We start from the raw sequence: 24,344 nt of genomic DNA, 5'->3' as shown, positions 1-24,344 counted from the left end.
AACCCTCATGGGAAGGATCACTTAATGCTGGCTATGAGGCCCAGACAAAGGGGGCTTCATTTGTCTTATCATCAATCATCATAAAATGGGTGATAAGGTACCATATGCCCTTCTCAAAAGTGCTCAAAAAATACTGGGAACAACAGTTCTCTAAAAAAAAATTCCAACTATTAACAATATGAAAAATTACTCTAGATCACTAGCATTAAAAACACATTCAAAACAAAACAAATCAGATTTTTTTCTTCACACTCAGCAAATTGTCAAAGATGATAAAAGATATAAATTTAGTCAGTCACAGGAGGGGCTATGAAAAGATAGGCTCACTTTGAAATTATGCTAAGAAAATGATTAAAGTACACATACGTTTTGACTCAAAGCTCCCCCCTGCTAGGCCTATACCAAAGAGATCAAGGATATTAGAAGAAAAATATACCCCTTAATGCTGAAATATTTATAGCAGCACTTTTTTTTGGTAGTAAAGAATGAGAAATAAAGAAGATGCTCATTCAGACATGACTGGATACTTACTGGCAAGAGGGAGGTTTGTGGTCAAATATATACATATAAGACTTTTTTTCACTTACCTAACCAGATATATTGAAAAGAATTAAGTCGCATTTCTCAAGATTTAGAGGGTTTGATGTCAGTCTTTCCATTTTGAAGTTTCTGAGTATGTTGGTGCTTTCCTTACACTCTTACTTTGCCCTAATCTATCTCACAAAAGATCAAGTTGGAGGGTGAGAACTTAATAGAATATTACCATGCTATAAAAATGGTGAATATAATAAATACAAAGAAACATAAGAGTCTTATATGAACTGATGCAAAATGAAGTGTGCAGAGCCAAGAATGAACAATGTTGTCAGCAATGTAAATTAGAAAGAACAATTATGAGAAAACCATCAAGATGAATGCTTCAAAAATTACAAAGAAAAAGATTGGCCCCAAAAGAAGAGATATAATACCTTCTCCCTTTCCTTTACATTGGAAGGATTCATGCCTATGGTGGAATATTGCATGTTATCAGATTTCTTTTTTGATGTATTGATTGGTTTTGTTGAATTTTTTTCTCTTCTTCCTCTTATTTTATCTTTTAAAAGTTTTTATTATTAGATAGCTCTCTGGGAGAAAGGAAGAGGAAAAATGTGGGGGGAAATTGGGCAATGTAAATATAAAAGATGAGGATAGGAATATCCCTACTGGCCTGTTTTTCAACTGTAAAACCTTTCAGTACCTTCTCAAAGAAAACCTCGTTTGTGGTTTACAAAGAGTCAGACATGACTTGAAAGACTCAGCAACAACAATAACTAAAAGATATTGATCAAAAATTGTGTTTAAATAAATGACAAATATGAAGAATTCAAAGAAGCAATGGAAGATTCAACTAATCTTCTAATCAACTAAATGAAGTAAGAATCCAGAAAATATAGGTAATAATTACAATACTATGAACTTAGCATTATATAAGTATAATGACCAGGCATAGCTTTAGTCTAGTATATTACATATGCTGTTAGCTAGCATGGTTCAGTATAGAATCATCGATATAGAGGTGGAATAATTTTACAGTTGAGAAAACTGAGAGGTAAAGAGGTAAATTGACCTGCCACAGGTTACACAAATAGCAAGGAACAGGGCTGAGATTTGAACCAGGTCTGGGATTTAATGGAATTCCTCTGACTCTATAACCCAGCATCCTTTCCACTGTACCATGTCACTTTATGCATTGGTTCGTTTTGCTGAGTTGTTTTTCTTTCTTCTGCTAATCTTTCTTACAGGGGTGGCTCTCTGAGTAGAACAAATACTTATCATACACTATTAAAAGTATAAGAGCCTTCGTAAGTCACTTAGTCCAAACTCTGTATTTCATATCAATCAAGCAAGCAAGCAATAAATATTTATTAAGCCCTTACTATGTTCTACAGGACCTGGGCACTATGTTAAGTGTTAGGGATACCAAAAAAAAAAAAAAAGAAACTCAAAAGACAGTCCCTGCTCTCAAGGAGCTTACCATTTTATGATTACAATGAATCATAGAGGGTTTAAATACGTCTTAGAAGATGCAGAGGAATAGATTAAGAAATGAATGAAGTGTAAAAGCAAAAGACATCATTAACAAAGAGTTTTTTAGAAAATAAAATTTTAAAGCAGAGTAGGACTGAGAGGAGGTGGTATGGGGTAGCATTGTAGATAAAGGCAGATGAATTCAGTCAGAAAATCTAGATTTGAATCCCATTCTACCACTTACTAACAGCAAGTTAATTTATTCCTCTGTTCTTTCATCTGTAAAATGAGGGAGCTCATGCTAGATTTTCTCTACTAGGCACATTCAGTTCTTAAGTTTCTGAAACTCTGAGCATATGTCCTGGGGGTATTGTAGTTCTTGGGAGAAACCAGAAGCACATCTGTGAATGAAGCGACCTTAACTATTCTTTTGTCCTGACCACTGGGTGCATAATGGCAGGAAGAAGGAGTGTGGTCAGAACCAGCATATACTTTTTTGGGACTTTTTATTCTTACCCAACCAGAAAAAAGACCTTTTCAAAGAGTAAGTCACATTTCTCAAGAGTGTTTGATGTCAGTCTTCCCATGGTGGTGCTTTCCTTACATACTTACTTTGCTTAAACCTAACTCACAGAGGATCAAGCAAGAAAATTTAAACAGAAACATTAAAATGCTACATAAATATAAGGCACCTTTAATATTTATTTGTTAAGTAGAGATAATTACTAACACTAATAACAATAAATGAGGCTTGTGAAAAAGTATAGGATGCAGCTAGCTACAATGGAATTACAGCTCCTAAATTTAGTATTCATACCTCTGCTAATCACTAGCTGTGTGATCTTGGGCAAATTTCTTAAATTCTCTGGGCCTCAGTTTCTTCATTGAAAAATAGGGATGACTAGGTGGTGCAGTGGATAGAGCACCGGCCCTGGAGTCATGAGTTCCTGAGTTCAAATCTGACCTCAGACACTTAATAATTATCTAGCTGTGTGGCCTTGGGCAAGCCACTTAACCCCATTGCCTTGCAAAAAAAAAAACTAAAAAAAAATGGAAAGGGGGGTGGACTAGATATTCCCTAAATGACTCCAGATGTTCCTTTCAGTCCTAAAGCCAGTGAAACTTCCCTTTCATCTATCCCGGAATTTTCTTTGGTCTCTTTGTTTCCTTCCCCCTCCAGAGTGCTTTTCTTAGTACTTCTCTATAAAATGTACTGACCTCCCCCTCAAGGCCCTTCAATCCCACAATTCTACGCTACATCCTGAGTCACCACTGCCTCACTTCCCTTTGGCTATAGTGCTTCTTATGGCCTTAAAACTTAATATTTTACAAGAATTTCTAAACCTGGCAGGGGAGGGAGGGGTGATTCCCCCTGGATTTTATGATCACTTATTTTATGATTCAGAAGCGTCTTTTTAATTTCCTCTTTTTTGAGAAGCAAAGTCACCTGCCTACCTAAGTTTAAAGAAGTAATACTCATTTTACCTTGTCTGAAAAAGTTGAAAGTGACCTTAGAGAATATCTGATCTTCATTTGATTTGTCTTTCCCTTTGTTTTCATTCTAAAGATGTCACCTTAAATGAGAAGGAGCATTCTCTAGTAGAAAGATCATTGGACCCAATGCCAGGAGACCTGGGGTCAAGCATTTACTTATTTCATTAGCTGTGTGACCTTGAATAAGTGACTTAAACATTTTGAGATACTTTAATCTCTTTCCCAATTAAATGGAGTCCCAAATTCATATAAAATACAGAATTACTGTGAGGAAAGAACTTTGCCAAATTCTAAAATTCAATTAGCTATTATTAGCCAAACTAGCTCTCTTACTGTTCCCTTCAACTTACCACACCCTTACCTTTGCACTAGCATTTCCTCATGCCTGAAATTAATTCCTTCCTCTCTTCTGTCTCTTAGAAACCTCAATTTTCTTCAAGATTCAAGTGACACCTCTGACAGGAGGCTTTTTGTGAATTGTCGGTCCTCTTGCTCCCTTCTCAAATTGTATTGTGTTTATCTGAATAAATGTTGTATTAGTCTAATAGAATGCTTTTGGTATAGAGTCAGTTGTTTTTGTTTTTAATTTTGTCTTTGTATTTCTCTTGTCTAACATGGTGCCTTGAATATACAAATACTTAAGAAATGCTTTTTTTGAATGAATAAATGAATCCTTAAGATCTGTTCTGCCTCTTAGATTATAAAAAACAATATTATAAGCAAACTAGGAGATCAAGGACTAGTTTATCTGTCAGATCTATAGAAAGGGAAGCAGTTTGTGACTAAGGAAGAGATGCAGAACATCACTAAAAACAAACTAGATAATTTCAATTACATTAAATTAAAAGGCTTTTGCGCAGACAAAACCACTGTAACCAAGATCAAAAGAAATGTAGTAAATTGGGAAACAATTTTTACAACTAATATTTCTGACAAAGGACTCATTTCTAAAATATACAGAGAACTGAGTCAAATTTTTAAGAGAACAAGCCATTCCCCTATTGATAAATGGTCAAAGGATATGCAAAGGCATTTACAGATGAGGAAATCAAAGCAATCCAAAGTCATATGAAAAATTGCTCTAAATCACCACTTATTAGAGAAATGCAAATTAAAGCATCTCTGAGAGGTACCACCTCACATCCCTCAGACTGATCAATATGACCAGAAAGGATAATGATCAGTGATGGAAGGAATGTGGGAAATCTTGGACACTAATACATTGTTGGTGGAGCTGTGAACTCCTTTCTGGAGAGCAATTTGGAATTACACCCAAAGAGCAACAAACATGTGCATACCTGTTGGGAGCCAGGATCGCTAAGCTGTTTGATACAGTCACAGCAAGAAGACTCAAGGCAATCACACTGCCTGATGGAACAACATTTCCTTCTTCAATATATATAAGGATTCCATGCATACCAAATTTATAGGTTTATTATTGATGGCAATATTTACTCACCCTAATAGTGGAATGAATATAAAGGAAGGATTTCAGAAAAATTCCTTGAATAAAACAGATTGTGAACTCTGTCCAAATTTAACAGGATTGCCTCTCCCTGAGACATACAAAAGGCTTCAACATTATGAAATCTTTGGAAAATACAGCACTGGGAGTTCCAGGGAGACATCAGAATATATACAGGGAAAATAGATACAATATGGGTCAGATAGAATTCCAGGGAAATTAACAGTTTTGCCCCCCTTATCATACACAGGAATATATGGTGAGTTGGTTAGTATAGTGAGTTGGTTAGTATAGGTGACCAATATGTGAACTTTTAGTTTATTGGGAAAGAATAATAAGTCATAGGAAACATAGCATCTACCAACAAGGACTGAAAGGAAAATTGGTTATTGAAGGAGTCAACGGATGAGTGGACAAACATAACTACCCTCACTATAGGTTGTCAAGGGAGCATATCGAAAAACATTACATATGCAGCACAAAAACATAAAAGCATGCCATTAAACAAATTATATCAAAGTTTATTATCAGGAAAGTTCTGCTTAATTAATAACTTTACTATGCAGCAACAAACTAGGCATCAGACAGGTTGAGGTCATCACAGTCTGAGCAGGGACAAGAAAATTAACTACATGATTGATAATTACACTTGTAACCACTACATGATCAAACTTGTAAACCATATGAACTATATGATTAATGATGAAAATTGTACACTTTTGTAACCAAGGAAATGATTTTAGTTTGCTTGTTTGATATGATTCTGAGACTATAAAAATAAATCCAAGCAGCTGACAGTCAGTCAACCTGCTCCTGCCTTTAACCCTGTGTTGACTCAACTCATTTTGCTGACTCTATCCCTCCTGCCAGGTTCCAAGGACCCTGCAGAGGCTGGACCCCCACACATACCCTTTGATCCAGCAATACCACTACTGGGTCTATATCCTTAAGAGATGATGAAAAAGGACAAAAACATCACTTGTACAAAAATATTCATAGCAGCCCTGTTTGTGGTGGCAAAGAATTGGAAATCAAGTAAATGTCTTTCAATTGGGGCATGGCTTAGCAAACTGTGGTATATGTATGTCATGGAACACTATTGTTCTATTAAAAACCAGGAGGGACGGGAATCCAGGGAAACCTGGAGGGATTTGCATGAACTGATGCTGAGTGAGATGAGCAGAACCAGAAAAACACTGTTCACCCTAACAGCAGCATGGGGGTGATGATGAACCTTGAGGGACTTGCTCTTTCCATCAGTGCAACAATCAGGGACAATTTCGGGTTGTCTGCAATGGAGAATACCATCTGTATCCAGATAAAGAGCCATGGAGTTTGAACAAAGTTCAAGGACTATTCACTTTAATTTAGGGAAAAAACCCAGATATCTTATTGTCTGATCTTGTTATCTCTTATACTTTTTGTTTCTTCCTTAAGGATATGATTTCTCTCTCATCACACTCAGTTTGGATCAATGTACAACATGGAAACAAAGTAAAGACTGACAGATTGCTTTCCTTGGAGAGGTGGGGGGAAAATTGTAAAACTCAAATAAAATCTTTAGTAAAAGAAAAAAAATCTTAAAAAAACCCCAAGAACATAAAAAGAAAAGATTGTAATGAAGGGGGTGGCTAGGTGGCGCAATGGATAGAGTACTGGCCCTGGAGTCAGGAGTACCTAAGTTCAAATCCGGCCTAAAACATTTAATAATTACCTAGATGGGTGGCCTTGGATGCGATGGAGAATACCATCAATATCCAGAGAAAGAATTGTGGAGTTTGAACAAAGACCAAAGACTACTGCCTTTAATTTAAAAAAGAAAAGCATTATCTTATTATGTAATTTTGCTATCTTTCATACTTTATTTTTTTCCTTAAGAATATGATTTCTCTCTCATCACATTCAACTTAGATTAATGTATACCATGGAAACAATGTAAAGACTATAGACTGCCTTCTGGGGGGGGGGGGGAAGTGAGATTAGGGGAAAAATTGTAAAATTTAAAATAAATATTAAAAAAAACTGTTCTGCTTCAAATAGATAGCAAATATATATATGACTTGAGTCTGAATCCAACAACCAAACAAGTTCATTGAGAATCACTTTTTTCTCAAGTTCAGTAAGTGATTCACTTTCATTTATCACTATCAATTCAGAAATTGATAATGTGATTATGTAGCAAATCTTCAAGGACTGGGCAACAAGGAAATAGAACTGACAATAATTAGACATAACAATAATTAGAGTTCATCTAAATTAACTTCCTCATTTGTAAAAAGAATTTGAGGCAAAGAAACTTACCTAAGGAAACACAAGCCCCCAGCTGGGACTACAGTTCAAGTCTCCTACTTTTTAGTTCTATATTCTTCTCACTACACAGTCCTATAGAGAAAGAACTGAGTGGGAGAGGGTGAAAAGAAGCCTGAGCTCCATTATGTCTTGTCTAATATGTTTTCTATGAAATTGATATTACTTTTCATAACTGATTTTTTTGGAGGCAATTGGGATTAAGTGACTTGTTTAGGGCGACAGTTCATATGTGTGAGATTAGATTTGAACTCCTGACTCCAGGTGTTCACTGTGCAACCTAGCTGTCCCACAATTTTTTTTAATGGTATTTTTCCCTAAATATACATCAAAACAATTTTTAGCATTCATTTACAAGATTTTGAGTGCCAAATTTTTCTTTCATTCCTTTCCTTTTCCTCTTTCCTAAAAATAGTAGGCAATTTGAAATGATATACATGTGTACAAGGAAATGTAAAACATTCCCTTATTAGTCACAGTTATGAAAGAGGAAACAAATCAAAAGGGAAAAAAATAAAAAAATAAAATATGTGAAAAAAGAATGCTTTGATCAGCATTCCCAGTTCATCAGTTCTTAATCTAGATGTGGATAGCATTTTCCTTTGTGAGTCTTTTGTATCTGTCTTAGATCATTGTATTGTTGAGAAGAGCTATGTCACTCGTAGTTGATCAAGACACAAAATTGCTGGTACTGTGAACGATGTTTCCTGGTTCTGCTCATTTCACTTTGAATCAGTTCATGCAAGCCTTTCTAGGTTTTTTTGAAATCTGACTGGGAGAGGGATACTAAGGGTAGTTATGTTAATATAAAAAGAAGGAAAATAAAAGAAATAATATGTCATTTATAATATGGCTGTGCAATTTAGTTTATACACTTTCTATGGTTGAATTCTGGGAAGAAATCATTATTTATAGATATTTATTCAAGATATATGTAACTGATGGGTCACCTCTATGAATTGTTCATCCAGCTGAAAATCAAAGCCTGAATAATAGTCATCCTTCATTCACTGATATTTCTCTGTATTGGTAATTAAACCAAAAATTTTGAGTGATTATGGCTCTCATCTAATAGACACTACAATATTCTGGGACTTGGTGCAATCATCACAGTTTAACTATAAACTTTGAGCATATTTGGAGGATCTCATCATTCTTAAAAAGCCCTTTGACTTGTAGTCATCACAAGACATTCTCCATAAAAATGCAACTGTTGCACTCTGGTGAGCATCTATTTTTCTGTTTCATGCTCCACTGAGTATTGAAAATCAGATAGTCCCACATCAAAGATGGATTGACTCCCAAAAGCACTACTTTCTTTTAAAGCTCTGTTTAGAGATTGTCTTCTCCATGACACATTTTCTAATGACCCCAACTGCTAAATCCTATCCCTTCCACCTCCCATCAAAAAAAGAAATGACCTTGCTCAGGTTCACTTGACTAGGAAGTCTGAAAAGCAGGATTTGCACACAGTTCTTCCTGAATACACCTCCAGCATGTATCTCCTGTGCCATATCTCCCTGATAAGAATGTAAACTTCTTCAGAGAAGGGACTGTCCCATTTTTGTCTTTATCTACATTGTGCCTAAGATATAATAGGCACCTGATGAATAATTGTTACCTATCTGATGCACTGTTGAATATAACTGGGAATCTTATGTGATCTTAATATACATACTAGAAATAATCTTGCTGAAGGGGAGCTTATACAGTTTCATTTGGTTCTACCAAATTCAATGCTAATTTATAAACAATAAACATAGGAGGATCTAATGTGTTCTGTAGTCAATTGTGAGAAAGATGTGGTCCATAATAAAAAATGATTTGCAAAAATTTTTCTATTCCCTCTTTTCTCATGGAGAAATAGGCTTGAAATGTGTAAAGATTATCTGCATAAAGATTCCATGGAGGTGAGAATATAGACAAATAGGTCAATAGATTTTGACATGTTTTTGATTGATGATGTCATACTCACCCCAGTCAACCATATGGTCTGCAATACTTCCAAGTGTGGCCCAGTACAAGATTAAGATGTAATAGGAAAATATTTAACAAAATAAATAAAAATATAATAAACATAAATAATATTTGCTTTTCTAAATGATACACGGCTCAGTTGACACTACTGCTTTTGATCAAATGTTTTTTGGTAGTAAAAACATTCTGTGATTATTTTTCCCAATCATTTTGCATTTTCACCACTTTCAAGTGCATTGACACGCAATTCTTCAATGTGCTCAGGATTGTTCTAAAGCCTTCAGTACAGACATCCTCTGTCTATATTTGGTTTGATCCAATTGTTCTTCCCGTCATTGTTTACTTCAGTGCTATTTCCACTTCCTCATCTAGGAACATCAGTGACTGTATGAGGAAATTACATTAATTCAAGTCTTTGTCACCTCTTGCCAAAGATATTGTAATATTTTCCTCACTGAGTTCTCCACTTTTAGCCTCTACCCTATCCAGTCTAACCACCATACAGTCATCAAAATAATTTTTCTAAAGTACTTTCTGACCATGTCACTCCCCTGCACAATAAGCTTCAGTGGTTCTCCATTAACACTAGGGAAAAAAAACATCACCACACACACACACACACACACACACACACACACACACACACACACACACACAGGGCCTGGAGTTAGGAAGACTCATCTTCCTGAGTTCAAATTTGACCTCAGACATGTACTAGTTGTGTGACCTTGGGCAAGTCACTTCACCCTGTTTGCTTTGATTTCCTCCTGTATCAAATGACCTGGAGAGGGAAATAGCAAACTCCCTCCTATATCTTTGCCAAGAAAATCTCATATAGGGCACAAAAAGTAAAACACGAATGAAATGAATGAACAACAAAATTCTTCAGTAAATTATGTAAAACTTTTCTCAACCTGACTCCAGTCTTATTTGGCATTATCCATTAACAAAACATTCCAGACAAACTGGTCGAGTGTCTTCAAATTCTTCAACTCAGCATTCCTTCTCCTGTGACTTTGGATGGGCTCTTTCTATCCCTGAAAGGTTTGGCCTTCTCTCTTCAACTTAAAATCTTTAAATTCCTTCCAAGCTCAGCTCAGTTGCTATTTTCTATCAGAAGCCTTTTCTTATCCTTTTTAGTTGTTACCATGCTTTCTTCCTCAAATTCTCTTGCATGTACTTATCTGCCTACATGTTGTATCTCTCAGAGAATGCTAGATCTTTGAGGGCAGGACAGTATTACATTTTTGTCTTTATAGCTTTAGCATCTAACATGGAGCTTTATACATACATATTCAACAAATATTTTTGAGTTGAATTGAACTTCTTTAAGTGAAATTAAATTGCTTAGGTCACTGAAAGAGAAAATCTTTTTTATAGAAACTTTGGCAGATGTTTTACAATTTTTGCTATTTATTACCTTAATAATTTCATCTTTTCACAATTTGTTTCCACTGGGTTTCTTTCTTGGCTTACCCTCCATTTCTTTCATATCTATATGGTGGTTATTTTATAGTAATTTAAGCTCACTATAGCTAACTCTCACTTAACTCTCATTTAACAAAATATATAAGGGGGGTAGCTAGGTGGCGCAGTGGATAAAGCACTGGCCTTGGAGTCAGGAGTACCTGGGTTCAAATCTGGTCTCAGACACTTAATAATTACCTAGCTGTGTGGCCTTGGGCAAGCCACTTAACTCCATTTGCCTTGCAAAAACCTAAAAAAAAAATATATATATATATATGTATATATATGGTCAATAAAGCTTGCTTTAAAGTAAGTTTTTTGCTAGATTAGTTCTACTGCTACACTAGCTTCCATTATAATTTTATTGATGTGCTAGTCTAGAAATAAATTTGATTCCTGGGTATAAAAATCTCACATTTAAAAAATGAAGCAAAGTTTTCAAGGTTAGTATATATAGAAAATGATATTTTTTTCTGGTAAATATTATAACAAGTTTCAGCATAATATTATGTTGCACACAAAATGTGAATACAGCAAAGTACCAGGAGAGTTAGACACACCTGAAACAACAATTCCTCTGTCTCACATATTATTTACTCTATTCTATAGAGGTGGCAAGATCTAAAGTAAATTTTTCACCTCCTACAAACCATATACACTTATAATTTTACCCACAATGGAATTTCCCCTACCTTCAATTTATCTTCCATACCAAGGTCAAGTGTGAATCCATAAAAACAAAAGAATGAAAAGACTGTATCCAATAATAATACAAATTATAATGAAGACCATCAAATTTGGTCTTTACTGAGCATTGTATTTCCAACCCAAATCATTAATGCCTCATTAATAATTCCTGCTTTTGGCAGATGAGAAATTTGGGGGGGGGTAAAGATAGTTACCCAGGGTCACCCAGGTAATTTGCAACAGAGGGGTTCAGATTGAGGCCTTCTGCCTCTAAGGCTGGCCCTCTTTCTAACACATTCTTCTGCTAAAACTAATATTCCACAAGCATCAGTCAGTTGATATTTGTCACTCCCATACTCAAGAAGCCTTGGTCACTCCCATTACCTTTACATAAAATACAGCCTTCTCACTTGGCATTTAAAGCTTTTTACAATTATTTTCTCTTATATCCTCCAGGCTCCAGCCAAATTTTACAACTCGATGTTCTTCATACAAAGTAGCCCAGCTCCTTCCTACACAGGGTCTGTCCCCTATTTCTGGAATGCTTTCCTTCCTCACCTTTCTATCTCTTGGAATACCTTCTCCCTTCAAGTTTCATCTCAAGTCCCCCTTCTTTCAAGAAGCTGCTTTTCCTGAACCTCCCATTTGTTAATGTTTCCCCAAGCACTGTATATCTGTATATTTATTTCATATTCCACATCATATATATATATATGTATATATATATATACATATATATATATATATATATATATACTTATACTTAAAAGTATAGCATTCCCCATCCCATCCCCACCTTCATTTGAATATAAACTTCTTTCAGGCAGGGACTAACTCAAATTTGTTTTTGTGCAGCCAGCTTCTAGACTGTGAGTTAATTGGTGTGAGGAATTCCCTGCCAAGAAACTATATTTACTGATCCAGTACAGCAACTCTTCTGTAAAATTATCCCAGAAACTCAAGGTCTTGCAACTTATATTTGGCAGAAGGATAAATTTAGCTTTTCTATCCACTATGCTAGGCTCTTTCTCTCTTCACAAACATTAAGAACATAATAAACGTTTGTTGAATAATGAATTAATTACTTAGTCCTCATTCAGTTTCCAGGTGCTAGTCAGCTTTCTGATAACTGAACCCACAAAAGAAAGGATAACAACCAAGCACTCACAACAGCACCAAATTTGTATAGATATATAGATGTTATGTGTGTGGATGGATATAGAGATAGATAGATAGATAGATAGATAGATAGATAGACAGACAGACAGACAGACAGACTGACAGACAGACAGACATACCTGGTCAACAGAGGAATCTGTTTTGTTTAACTTTTCATGTTGTAACATGGGTTTTGTTTTTACTCACTACCTCAATGGGGGGGGGGGGCAAAGAGTAGGGAGAGTAGGTGGATTTTTGTTGATTGAAAAGAATTGGGGGGGGGGGCTAGGTGGCCCAGTGGATAGAGCAGCGGCCTTGGAGTCCGGCCTAAATTCAAATCCAGCCTCAGATAATAATTACCTAGCTATGTGGCCTTGGGCAAGCCACTTAACCCCATTTGCCTTGCCAAAAAAAAAAATTAACTTAAAAAAAAAGAATTCCAAGCTCCTCTCAGGAGAACCAAAAGACATGAGAAAAATCTGGTAACCTGAAAAAGGGGAAATGGAGATGTGGAAATTCCATGAAAAGGAGAAAGAAGAAAGTGTGACTTGAATGAGTATAGTATTATCTCAACAATGGTATCATGTATTAAAACCAAGTTTACAGATTCCTGGCAGAATCAATTTTGTTATTAATAGAAATGGGGTGTCTAGAAGGAAGGAAATGTTTTGGAAACTCATCAATCAATCATTAAGCATTTCTTAAGGGTCCACTACATGCCAGGCCCTCCTCATGATCACCTGGAGCAAATAGATGATTTTTTTATATGAGATATTTTGATTTCAAGCTCAATGCATTTTTCCATTATGCCAAACTGGGCTAGAAACTAAAGAAGAATGTTGGATTCTTGATGAAACTTTTGACCCAATTGATCCATGTGCCCACTAAAAAAATGTGAAAGTGTTTCAGAAACAGTCAGTTTATCAATGTCAGTCACTAGATTCATTTAAGTGGCAGGATCATTCCCAAAAGGTCATGTGAAAAAGTAGCACAGTTGTTTCCAGCTCCCCTGTGGTTTCCAGCTGCCTCAGTTTCTAGGAGATGTGGTTTTCTGTCTTTCTTATTCAAATGATTTTGGTCATATGAATCGGATCAGACAAGGGAAAATTCCCAAACATTCCAATGAAAGAATTCCTGTAGTTATTCTGCCCATTTTACCAAAGCTCTTTTTTAAATAACAGTTTAGGGGCAGTTAGATGGCACAGTGGATAGTGCACCATACTGGAATCTGGAAGACCTGAGTTCAAATGTGAACTCAGACACTTAATAATAATTACCTACCTGTGTGGCCTTGAGCAAGCCACTTAACCCCATTGCCTTACAAAAACCTAAAAACAAAACAAAACACTAGAGAACAGTTTAAAGGACTTTTATTGTCATGTGGCTATATTTGAAAGGCTACAGTTAAATCTTTATTTATCCTCATCCCCAGGATCTAGAAGCTCTTAGGATTTTGGACCAGGGAGAACAAGTTTATCTATTCATTTCTTTCACAGCATTCAAGATTAGATCCTCTCTTGTCCAGTAGGGTGAATAAATTCTCATATAAACACTAATCTGTCCCTGTCCTTAGGGAGTTTACTGTCTAATATTCTGCTCTTGCCCTTAGGGAGCTTGCCATCTCAAATTAAGAGACAAGGTGAAATATATTGAGACCAAAAAAAAAAAATAAAGTCCAGATTATTGCTATGAAAAACTTGAAGGAGTGATAAATTACATCGGGGTAATCAAGGCTAGGGAGGATATGAGCTGGGACAAAAGGAAAAGAAGGAATTTGATAGATAAAGATGAGGAGGGAGGGTGTTCCAGAAATGAGATATGACCTGCTGAATGTATGGTGACAACAAACTACATGACATGACCAAATAATAACTAATCTCCAGTTTGAGTGAGAAGAATGAAAAATATAGAAAGGAAAGAACTAATAACAACAATAATAATAATAATAGTTAACATTCAGATAGCATCCACCATGTGCTAGACATTCTGTTAGGTTTTTACAAATATTATGTCATTTGATCCTCATAACAATCCTGAGATATTTATATTATTACTTTTTTTTTTTACAGATGAGGTAACTAAAACAAATAGAGATTAAGTGAATTGTCTAGGATTACACAGCTAGAAACTGAATTGAAAAGATTAACCAATTTGTTTTTGATCCTGTAGGTAAAAGAAAGAGACTAAAGGGTTGTTGACTAGGGAGTGGCAAATTCAGACTTGCAATAGGAAAATTAATTTGGTGACTTTGTGTAGAGAAATGAGTGAGACTTGTAACCAAATATGGAATTATTACAGTAACCCGAGAATAGTATAATGACTTACTCACTAAAGTCACAGAGAGAAGAGAATGAATGAATACAAAAGTAGAATTAGTACAACTTGGCAACTGATTGGAAGTTAAGTAGGGAGAAGGAAAAGTCAAGGAAAGAGGAGAGTTGGATTTTGAGCTAGGTAACACAATTAGCAGAAATAAGGAAGTAGGAAAGGAGGGGCAGGCCTGGGCAGAGAAGATGGTTAAGCTGTGTTTCAGATATGTTGAGTATGAGGAATCAATAATTCTATTAAGAGTATGCATGTATTTTTATCCCCATGTTACAACTGAAGAAACAGAGACTCAAAGAGTATGTGTTTTAACCAAGAATTTAACTTCAATCTCACCTGACTTTAAGTCTAGCACTAATCCATATTACACTCTTTTCCTTGGTTATTCATTCCCAGGTCTTCAATTATTATCTGTGTTTTAACTGGTCACCCCAATCTTTTTCTGGAGTTCAACTATTATATTTTTCAATTATCTGCTGGACATCTTAACCAAAAGACTCAATACCTCAAACCCAGGATATACAAAACTAAATATTTTCTTCTCAAACCATCTCCTTTTTGACCAAACTAATTGTTAAATAGCAATACCATCACTGGAAACCAAAGTTCAAAAATCTCAAAGTAATTTTTGATCCTACCTTTCTCCTTCATCTCCCACATCCAATAATTGACCCAAGTATTGCTAATTATGTCTTAGTAGTATCCTTTAAATTGGTCTCTTCAGCCCCATTCCTTCTGTCACCTCCCTGGTTTAGTCTCTTATTAATTCTCATCTAGAGCATTGCAATATCCTAAGTGATCTCTCTTCTCTCCTTCTAGCAATACAAACAAAATGCCCCACCTTTTCCTAGACCCAAGCTCATACTGAGCACTTAATAAATAGCTATTTATTGTGGAACATCAGTTTGGACCCAATATTCCAGCTTGTCAAACTAATTTTGCATCTTGATTCTGGTATCTCAGCATTGAAGAATCTCAAAGACCATCTTGAAAGCCTAGATCCATTACCACTAAGTTCAAGGAGCCCTACCTGATTCCCTTGCCAAAAAGGCACCTCATTTGAAAACTCAAAGCATTCATCTGCACCTTCTTTATGGTATTTATCTTATTGTGACCTGTATTTTTGCTATGGATAATAATAATTATTATAATAATAACTACATCGATATGGTACTTTAAGGTTTGAAAAGTTAATTTAGAAATATTATCTTATTCAATCCTCACAATACCCACCTGGAAAATAGATGCTATTGTTATTATCTTCATTTTATAGTCAAGGAAACTGAGGTAGACAGAAATTAAATAATTTGTCCAGGGTCAAATAGCCAGGAAGTGACTGAGGCATGATCTGAACTCAAATCTCCCTGACTTCAGATCCAGTACTCTATCCACTATGCCATTTAGCTGCCTTTATCTCTCCACTATATATATCCTCTAAGATCTTTAAAATCAAGTATCACTTTTGTTTCTCCCTCCTCTTCCCATACCAAAGTACACAGTAGGTGCTCAATAAATAATTGTTCCATGTTGGATCCATTGTTTCAGTTTGTTAAACTAATGTGTATCTTGATTCTGCTATCTTAGCACTAAACAATCTCAAAGCTAGAAGGGATTTCATGTCATCTATCTAGTCCAACCTATAGCAGAACTGAAATTCCTTCATTGCTAAAGCCAAGGGGTCATCTGACCTTTGATGGAAGATTTCTAGCAAAGAGAAACCTCTACTTGGTTGCTAAGAGAAATAGTGGATTAAGTGTTAGACTTGGAGTGATGATGACCAGAATTAAATCCTGCTTTATAAACCTACTAGCTATGTGATTCTGGGCAAGTCACAAACTCTCTGGGACTCAGTTTCTTCATCTATAAAATAAAGGGTTTGGATCTGATGACTTCTGAGGCCTCGTTTAACTCTGTGATTCACTTGTGTATTCACATCCTAATTTTTAAGAAGTTCTTCCATACATAAAACACAATTCTGCCTTTTTATTACTCTCAGTCAGCTAGTATATGTTTATTAGAGAAAACATTTCTTTACTATGGAAAGTATTTACTAAGCCAGACCCTATACAAAACCCCCGGGGTAGGGGGGCGGGGGGAGGTGACAGAAAGGGGCAAAAGACAGATCCAGCCTTCAACAAAACTGACAATCTATTGAGGGGGAACAACAAAGAAACAATGATGTACAAACAAGCTTCTATATAAAATAAACAGGAAGTAATTTTTAGAAGGGAGGGCACCAGAATTAAAAGGGGTTGAGGGGGCAGCTAGGTGGCGTAGTGGATAAAGCACTGGCCCTGGAGTCAGGAGTACCTGGGTTCAAATCCAGTCTCAGACACTTAATAATTACTTAGCTGTGTGGCCTTGGGCAAGCCACTTAACTCCATTTGCCTTGCAAAAAAAAAAAACCCTAAAAAAAAGGGGGGATTGAGAAAAGCTCCCTGTAGCAAATGAGATTTTCAGTAGGAATCAAAAGCAATGGGGGGAGAGATAGTCAGAGAAAATGTCAAAATTAACCCCAAGGGCTCTTAGTTCTGCCCCTTTTCTCTGTGGCAATTCATCAGATACCTGTACAGTATGATTACATACACATTTGATAAAGTAAGGGACTTTATCAACTACCTCAGTTGAAATCAAGTCAGATCTAGACCTCCATTTTTTAATGTCACTCATCTCCTGTCATAAAAGAGATCTCTTTAGGTGGGGGGGGCGGCCTATGGGGTGGAGGGTCTCTGAGGTCACATTTCAGCCCTGCTATTTTATAAGCAACAAATTTTTTTTCAGTGTATTTTATAGATAAGAAAAGATTTACAGAAAAGAAAAAGTTCAAGAAGGAAACAGGCTGAAATTGAAAAAGCAGTGAACTTGGGGTTCTAGATTCAGAGATCAAATCCCAAATCCCAATTAGTCCCTGCATGAATCTAAGCAATTCACTTGGATTCTAGTCGTAGAGCTGAAAGGAACCTCAGAGACCACCTAGCTTACTTTGTGACTTTGAGTAACTCACTGACCCACTCTAACCCTCAATGTCCTGATTTACAAAATGAGGAGGATACATTTGCAAACTTGTTTTTTAAAACACTGTATTTCAATATAATTAGTTTCATTGTGATATTCATTGTTTTCAGTTGTTGCCAACAGGCGTTTTCTTGGCAAGGAGACAGGAGTGGTTTGCTCTTTCCTTCTCCAGTTTATTTTATAGATGAGGAAACTGAGGCAAAAAGGGTTAAGTGATTTGTCCAGAGTCCCACAAAGCTAGCTAGTGTCTCAGATCAAATTGAACTTGGGTCTTTCTGATTGCAGGCAGGCACTTGGTGCACTGTGGCGCCGCCTAGTGGTCTCCAGTACTCTGGAGCTACACATATTCAACCAATGATTTCCCCAGTTCTTATAATAATTGCATTACCTCTGATAACAACCTCCTTAAGCTATTTACGATGGGTTCTGCAATTATGGTGCTAGAGTATAATGCAAGAAACTGGTTTCTGATAAAGTGACTAAGTCCAGAGTATAATATGCTAACAGTGGAAAGAGCCAGCCAGTCCTATGAGTTCCTGAGTTCAAATTTCACCTCTGATACTACTCTAGATTAGGCAAGTCACCTTATTTCCCTTCACCTTAGTTTCCTCAACTGTAACAAAGCAGAGGGATGGGCAGAATGGCCTCAGAAGTTCCATATAGCTTGGAATTTTATTCTACCAATTATTTTTGTTTGGCAGGAAATAATAGGATTGAATTTGGTCAAAACCTTTCACTTACTCATGATGTCCTATCTCTATACAGACATAAGAAATGATAATTTTGTATTTATGATTTCTGGCTTAAAATTTTTAGTCATAGCTATATAGAATCAGATTTCCATGATCAACACACCAGGTGATTTAAAGGAAAAGTCCCACAATTTCCTAAGTGACAGGTTGAAGAAAAAGAAACTCTCACTTCCATGTTTCTAAAGGAACATTCTTAGAAGCTTAGTAGGTTTTCCTATTATTGGGCTAGGAGGGGGTGGCATACTCACAAGCCCTTAAAATTTTCACTTCAATAACTTTTTTATTTGTTTAAATATGGTTTCAGATGTTAGCGGTCTAGCTTTTTCCCATTGACTGGGAACAAAAATTCTGAAGCCAAGATATTTGCATTATCTTTTCCCCCAAACCCACCTCCTTTGAAAACTTCCCTTTTTCTTTCCTTTCTGTCCAGAACTCCAACATCCTTCTAGTTTCCGAGGTCTCCCTGCCTCAGTGTCATTCTATACTTCTCACTCCTCCTCTCTCCCTCCACATAGCTAATCAGTAGCCAATACTTATTTCTTCCTCCACAAAATCTCTCAAATCCAATTTTCTCTCTATTTACAAAATCACCCCCCCAGTTAAGCTCCTGGTCATCTCTTAGCTGGTTTATTGCCATGGTTTCCTATTCCTACCTCAAGTTTTTTGCCTTATGAATCTATACTCCACACAGCTGCTAAAGTGATTTTTCCTAAAGCACAGATTATAGATCTACTCAAAAAACTCCTTTATTCACTCATTGCCCAAAGAGTTCAATTATAAATTTCTCCACTTAGTATATTTATAAGCCTGGCACAGCATGTCCCCAAAGCTCCTTTCCAATCTATTACTCACCTTCCCAAAGGCAAACTGGCCTTCTTTCCATTCCACATACATTGGTTGGTGTCTGCTCTTCTACTGTCTGTTTCCTCTGCTTAGAATTCATTCCCATTTTCTCTCATTATTGAAATCCCATGTTTCCTCCTCAACTCAAGTACTACTTCCTACATTACATGAAGCCTTTCTTAATCTGAAATTAATTTCCTAAATCTTCACTCCCATTCAACAAGGCAATAAATATTTAAGTACTTACCATATGGCAGACCCTGTGCTAAATGAAGGGTATCCAAAGAAAACTAAAAACAGTTCCTAAGCTCAAGGCACTTACATTCTGTTTTGAAGAGGTTTGAGGTTTTGTGGGATAGAATATAATCAGAGACAATGTCTGTTCTTTGTTGCTCACATGACCTAAAAGTCTTGACTATATGACTTTGAGAATGAATGCTATAACGTATAAAACTATTGCACATAGCAGATATACAAAGTATAAGTAGGATGACATTAGCAACTAGAGATCCCTTAAGAAGGAAGGATTTGAGTTGAATATCAAAGGAAGTCAAAAAAGGAGGTGAGGAAGGAGAGCTTTCCAGATCTTTAACATAGCCAAGAAAAGATGAAAGAGTCAGGAGATGGATCGTTCTGTGTAAACAACAACAAAATTACCATTGTCACATTCCTGGAGGAGTATAAATTACAAGAAGATTGGAAGGGTAGTCAAGAGAAAGATTGTGAAGGATATAGAAAGTATGTATAAAAAAGTTACTTTAAAACCCTTCACAATTTGTCCCTTTAGGAAGTTTCCCCTATCAAGGCAGATTATCAATTGTTGTTCAACTTAATGGTTTTAGAATTTTTTCTGGGCACACTGAGAATTTAAGCAACTTGCCTAGTTAGTCAGTCAGAAGGAGACTTTGAGTTCAGATCTTCCTGAAATGGAAGTAAAATCTCTATTCATTATATCATATTAATTTTAAATTATTTGGGGGAGGGAGAGAAGATTAAAATTTTCATCCCCTTTGACCCAACCATTCCCTTCTTGGCTCTGAAAGGAGGCCAAAGACAAAAAAAGGTCAAATAGATAATAAAACATTAACAAGCTAACTATACCATTTTATAATGCTAGAGTTCAAACCTGTTTCTTCAACTCTATTTTTTTAACGTGAAAACATTTGCAAACCTTAAAGTTCTACATAAAAGCTATCACCATCATGGGTCATCATCATCCTTTTCTTTTTACCCATTTTCCAGATAGATAAGGAAAAGGCACTAGCCACTAGGGGGGAGGAAAGATCTCCCCCAGAAGTCGGAATGTGACAGAATCTTAAAGGAAGGCTTAATTAAGAGGCAGAAATAAGGTGGAAGAACATTCTTAAAGTCATATAGTCAAGACTTTAAGTGAACAACAAATAAACATTGTCTCTGATTATTCTATCCCACAACCCCTCAAACCTTCCTAAAACAGAAATTATACAACAAAGATAAAAACAACTTCAGCTCTCTCCTTGGTTTAGGATATATAAAATATAAAAGAAAGTTCAAAAAACAAAAATATGAACCCTCACAAATTCACCCTGAGTTTAGCATTCCTCCCTCACCTCCCCAACTGCTTGGCTTTTTTTTTTACCACTTCTGTTCTCTTTTCTTTCTATACCCTCTCTTAAATAATCTCATCAACTCTCATGGGTTCGATTGTCATTTATATTTAGGTGACTCCCATATATATATATATATATATGTATATATATATACATATATATATATATATATGTATACAGTCATCTGCAGAGACAGACACAGATATAGATACATGTTATCTCTCTCCTGATAGACAGCCCCTCAAAACCAACTGCATTGTGGATATTTTCCCATGGATGTTTTCTAGGCATCTCTAATTCTGCATGTCCTAAACAGCAATTCATCACCTTTACCAAAACTCTTCTGCCTGTTTGGTCAAGGTCACTTCCATTCTTCTAGTCACTCAAGTCAATAACCTCATAGTCATCCCTGACTCATTCAATCCTTCATCCTCATGTCTCATCCATTGCTAGGTTGGTTCTACTCCCCCTCCCCCACCATCTGTTTCTTATATCCCCCTTATCTCCATTCACAGAGCCATCATTCTAACTCACACCCTCATTGCCACCTAATTGGTCCTCCTGCATCTTTTCTCATCACTTTAATTTATTTTCCACTGCCAAAGGAATTTTCCTAAGATACAGGACAATGCCATATCATTTCCTGAGTCAAAAACTTATAGGGGTTTCTGATTATCTCTAGCATAAAATACAAACTTGTGAGGCAGGCATTTAAAGTCATCCACAATCTCCCCTTCTTTATGTTTCAGATAAATTGACTGACTTGCACTTTCTCCTGCACTGCATTTCATGTGGTATCTCTGTACCTTTGAACAGGTTGCCCCAAGCTGAGAATTCTTGACTTCCTTTAAATTTGTCTTATCCAAAGGTTTATCCCTGCTACCAATAACTTTATATTTACTCTGTATATATTTTCTACATATTCTTTCCCCTCAATGGCAGGAAGTATTTTTTTTTTGTCTTTGTATACCCAGAGTCTGGAAAACAGTAAGTGTTTAAGAAATACTTACTGATTAATTCCATGGGATCAGAGGTTTTTTAAAACATCCTAACACTGGCCCAGTTCTCTTTTGGTCTTCATTCACCTACCCCCCAAAAACCCTTAATTGATTTCTTTCTTTTTTCTCTTATCTCCAAACACACACACACACACACACACACACACACACACACACACACACACACACACACACACGTCTCTTCCACACACTTGAACACTTAATTATATTCTATTTTATAGAAGAAAGCTTGTTGCTTGTTGTCTCTCCAAATAAGTTACAGACTTAGAGTGTGTTAGAAGTGGAAGAGACCAAAGAGATATCCTAGTACTACCTTCCCATTTCACAAATGAGAAATGTGAAGTCCAGAAAAGGTTGTGACTTGCCTTAGGTCACACAGCAAATTGATAGAACTGGGGAAAAAGTCAGATCTCTAAATCTCAAGCAGATGCATTTTTTTTACTCTTGTTCTTCCTATATTCTCACAGTACCAAGTTCCATGGGTTATAGATAGTGGTCACATAATAAATACTTGTTTAATTCATTAGTTGAAGCTGATAAAAAGGCTATAAACTATTTTCAGTGTAGCATTCTGTTCTGGGGATTTTCTTTTTTTTTTTTTTTTTTTTTAAGATTTTTGCAAGGCAAACGGGGTTAAGTGGCTTGCCCAAGACCACACAGCTAGGTAATTATTAAGCGTCTGAAACCAGATTTGAACCCAGGTACTCCTGGCTCCAGGCCGATGCTTTATCCACTACACCACCTAGCCGCCCCTGTTCTGGGGATTTTCTGAACAATATTTGTATAATTTACCTTTGTAGCACCTCTTGGAATTTTTTTTTCCCCTAACATGCACTCTGATCTTTAATGCCTTCCAAGAAGATGTCTGAACACTTCCCAATTCCAATTCTACTTTGGTTTTTCTACTTATTAATATAAATAATAAGGAAACAAAATTTCACCAGAAATCTTTTCTCTCTTTATAATCTCATCATTACTAGAGATTCTGTCATTAGAAAACCCCCTAATATCAGGAGTTGTTAACCTGGGATCTATTAATTTATTTGCTTTTATTTTTAAAAAAATTGTTAACTGTATTTCAATATGAACTGGTTTCCTTTCAAATATTTTTTGAATGAGCTAATTCTTACGTTTCAGAGAGAAGTCAAGGAACGGGAGGGAGAGGGATATCTAGCCAATTTAGGAGGCCAATGACCAGAAACCTCAAGGTTCTAAATCCCAAATTATTCTTTCACAGATGGTCAATATACATTTATTAAGTGATTACTATGGGCCAGCCCTGAGGGAAGTGCTAGGAAAATAAAGAAAGGCAGAAGACACTCTTTGTTCTCCAGGAGCTGGCAGTCTAATGAGGGAGACAACATGCACATTTTATATTGATACATATGTGTTTATATGCATATATACAGATATATATATATATATATATAATTTATACATGATGTATAATATAATATATATGATAGACATATATGTGTGTTTATATATAAATATGAGATAATCTCAGAAGGAAGGAGCTAACATTAAGGGGAGTGAGAGGCAGTTGAGAAAGGTTTGGAAATTTTAGTTGAAACTAAAGAAGCCAGAGGAAAAGGTGAGGAAGGAAAATATTTAAGGCATGGGAAACAACCAGGAAAAAAAACAGAGTAGAAAGAAAGAATGTCTTGTTCATGGAATAGCCAGGATTTCAGTGTCATTAGATTGAAGAGAAGAATACATAGTGGGGAGTAAGATGTATGAACACTGGAAAGGTAGGAGGGGGGTAGGTGGTGAAGGACTTTGACAGCCCAACAGAACATTTTGTATTTGATCTTGAGGACAATAGTAAGCTACTGGAGTCTATTGAGTAGGGATGTGACATGATCTGACCCATGCTTAAGGAAATTCACTTTAATGCCTGAATGAAGGATGGATTGGAATGGGAAGAGACCTGAGGTAGCCACTCTCACCAGCAGGCTATAGCAATAAACCACATGTGAGGTGATGAGAGTCTGCCCCACAGGTGACAGTATCAAGGAGAGAAAGGAATGTATTCAAAAGATGTTGCAAAGGTGATATCTATGGGCCTCAGATATGGGGGGGTGAGAAATAGTGAAGACTACAGGGATGACCCCCTAGATTGGGAATCTGAAGGACTGGGTGGATGGTGGAGCCCTCCTAATAATAGGGAAGGTACAAATGGGGAAGGAGTTAAAGGGGGAGATAAGTAGTTTTGTTTTGGACATATTAAGTTTAAGAT

At 36.2% G+C, this 24,344-nt stretch overlaps 1 protein-coding gene across 3 annotated transcripts in view; it reads right to left on the bottom strand.

Annotated features, from left to right (window-relative positions):
• CD86 (CD86 molecule) overlaps nt 1-24,344 on the bottom strand; it is an 89,554-nt gene that overhangs the window by 63,255 nt on the left and 1,955 nt on the right. The window contains exon 1 of one of the 3 annotated variants that reach the window (XM_074214643.1): nt 11,410-12,053. The exons of the other annotated variants lie outside the window; for them this stretch is intronic. The gene's annotated coding sequence lies outside the window, so the exon portion shown is untranslated. Of the gene's footprint in view, nt 1-11,409; nt 12,054-24,344 lie in introns of those variants that run through there. 3 annotated transcript variants of the gene reach the window in all.

Source organism: Macrotis lagotis, chromosome 1 (assembly GCF_037893015.1).
Source record: "Macrotis lagotis isolate mMagLag1 chromosome 1, bilby.v1.9.chrom.fasta, whole genome shotgun sequence".
In the NCBI taxonomy this organism is placed as follows: Eukaryota; Metazoa; Chordata; class Mammalia; order Peramelemorphia; family Peramelidae; genus Macrotis; species Macrotis lagotis.
This window is presented reverse-complemented; position numbering and strand designations above follow the sequence as displayed.